Below are 2,842 nucleotides of genomic sequence, written 5' to 3'. Positions count from 1 at the left end.
ATGGACATAAGTGCTTCTCCTTTATAGAAAGATGCACTCTGTAGAGCTGAACATCTGCCTCCGGGAATTGTCCAAGCACCAGCAAGAACCCAGGTGAGAGACAGGGTTAAGGACTTGTATCCGCAATCTCAGTGTTTCTGTGAAGAAATGAGAGGTAGAGGCAAGAGGCTATCCAGAAGCTCACAGGCCAGCTAGCCTGGTACATGGCAGCCAATGAAGAGTGACCTCACATTGTGGAAGAAGCAACATCTAAGATTGTCTCTTTTTCTGACCTCCACACATAGACCATGGCGCTAGTGCCTCTCTCCTCTCTCTCTCTCTCTCTCTCTCTCTCTCTCTCTCTCTCTCTCTCTCTCTCTCTCTCTCACGTTACATCCATACAAGAAAGCCAACCAACCGATCTCAAGACAACTTAATTGGTAGTAACACCTAAAAGTAAATGCTTTCCAAAGAACTATAAATATATAGATCAAATAAACTCTCTAGAAGCATGGTACACTTTGACCTTATTTTTGTGTAATTTGCACAACTCTCTCTGATGTTCATCCATGTATATACGTGGCCATTATTCAAATTCTTAGGAAAACTTGGTGAATCTTTCATTTTCATCACTCAGAGTATGGAGGACTTGATCCTGCTTATCTTAGTCAGGGTGTCTATTCCTGCACAAACATCATGACCAAGAAGCAAGTTGGGGAGGAAAGGGTTTATTCAACTTACACTTTCCACATTGCTATTCATCACCAAAGGAAGTCAGGACTGGAACTCAAGCAGATCAGGAAGCAGGAGCTGATGCAGAGGCCATGGAGGGATGTTACTTACTAGCTTGCTTCCCCTGGCTTGCTCAGCTTGCTTTCTTATAGAACCCAGGACTACCAGCCCAGGGATGTTCTCACCCACAATGGGCCCTCCCACCCTTGATCACTAATTGAGAAAATGCCTTATAGCTGGATCTCATGGAGACATTTCCTCAAGGGAGGCTCCTTTCTCTGTGATGACTCCAGATTGTGTCAAGTTGACACACAAAACCAGCCAGTACACTGCTTCTAAGCAGTTTCTGCTCCTTTTCTCTTTATTCATATCAGTTTAAAACTAAGTACATGCAGAAATGATGACCTCCAAAAACTAAATGGAATGTGGTTTGCAATGTCTGTAATCCCAACATGCGGGAGGTTGAGGCAAGAAAATTCCACGTTTGAGACTAGTTAGTGATTTCCAGGCTAGCCTGAGCTAAATACTGAGGCCTAACCTAAAATAAGAAGAAAACAGGGAGGGAAAGAACTATCAGCACCTTTTCATAAATTCTGAAAGAAGTTTTAAAAACTAAGTAAATAGAAATTCATATGTAAGTCTTTAGCTTTACATAAAACTACTTGTTCAAGTACTAACATCTAATGTTGAGTTCAGTTAAAACTGAGATTAAAATGATACTGTCTTCTACATAACGGAGGGCCATGCCTTAAGACATTGCCTTAGAACTGTACATTGTGTAGCAATAGTCACTCAAAAGGAAAACAACATGAAACTTACTGGAAGCTCAGAATAAATCCTGAAGTAATCAGACACCAAAGAAAAATCCATTCAGTGTAGATACTCAGGAAAGAAGATAGGACCTTTTCTTAAATGGAATCCATGTTTACTTCATCCTTGACTCCAAGTTCATCAGAAAGTTATGGTTTTTGTAATAAAAATAAACCATATTATTTTCTGGACAATTTTTTCATTTATATTTTTCAAACACAAATATTTTATAGATTGTTTTTCTGTGTATATACATAAGCATGTGTGTGTGTGTGTGTGTGTGTGTGTGTGTGTGTGTATGCCTGTGTTTTGTTTGTGTGATATATGTGCTCATGTGGGTGTGTTTACAGGTGCACAGGGGTGCATGTATACATGTGAATAAAGGTCAAAGGTTGACATCAAATGTCTCCCTCTAATAATCTCCACCTTATTCTTCTGAGGCAAGGTCTCTTACTGAGTGCATAGATTCAGCTAAGCTGCCAAATCAGTGCGTCCAGGGATCCTCTGACACTTCATGCTTCCAGCACTAAGTTGCAGAACTGCACTTGTCATGCTGACTTTTAAATGGAAGCTGGGATTGTGAACTCAGATACTCATATGTGCACAGCAGGCATTCTACACACTGTACTATTTCCTCAGCCCCTATATCACTTCCCCAGCCCCTGGCTGCTTTCATAGTCAATACCATCAGCTTTTTTTTTTTTTTTTAAGAACAAAATAAACAGAGAGAATAAATGCTAAATCTGCTTCAAACAACTTTGTAAATGTGTTTAGGGTTCATGAGAATGGTAGCAACTTCAACACAAAATCACAATAATCATATTGCTAAACGAATATGTGTTGTGTTATTTAGATTAGATTCTTAAGCCACTAAACAAAAAAAAATTAGAATGTTCCATTATCTAAATATTTCACACTATTTACCCACTTGAATATATCAGAAAAGAGAGCTTAAGTCCCATGTCGAATTACAGGTATCAAGAATTTGAGTCAGCTCATAATTTCATCGTTAAAATCTAATTACAAATACAGATACCCCTCTTTTTTAGATCAACTGAATCACCAGTTAATCTAATTTGATGAACTGAGCAGCCTACAAGTAACGTTTGAGCATTTTACTCTGTCAGGTGCTAACTAATGCAACCTACAAAAAAACCAAACAAACAAAAAAAAACAATCAAAAAAAAAAAAAAACATGAGAAAAGCACCAGGGTAGCTAGGGCGCAGGGTCGGCTGACACTTGCCAGCTACCCACAACACCCGCCACAGGATCTTGAGACTTCTGGTGAGTGGAACACAGCTTCTGCTCCAGTCCAATCGC

The sequence above is a fragment of the Mus caroli genome, chromosome 9 (assembly GCF_900094665.2).
Source record: "Mus caroli chromosome 9, CAROLI_EIJ_v1.1, whole genome shotgun sequence".
In the NCBI taxonomy this organism is placed as follows: Eukaryota; Metazoa; Chordata; class Mammalia; order Rodentia; family Muridae; genus Mus; species Mus caroli.
Note: the sequence above shows the minus strand (reverse complement) of the source record.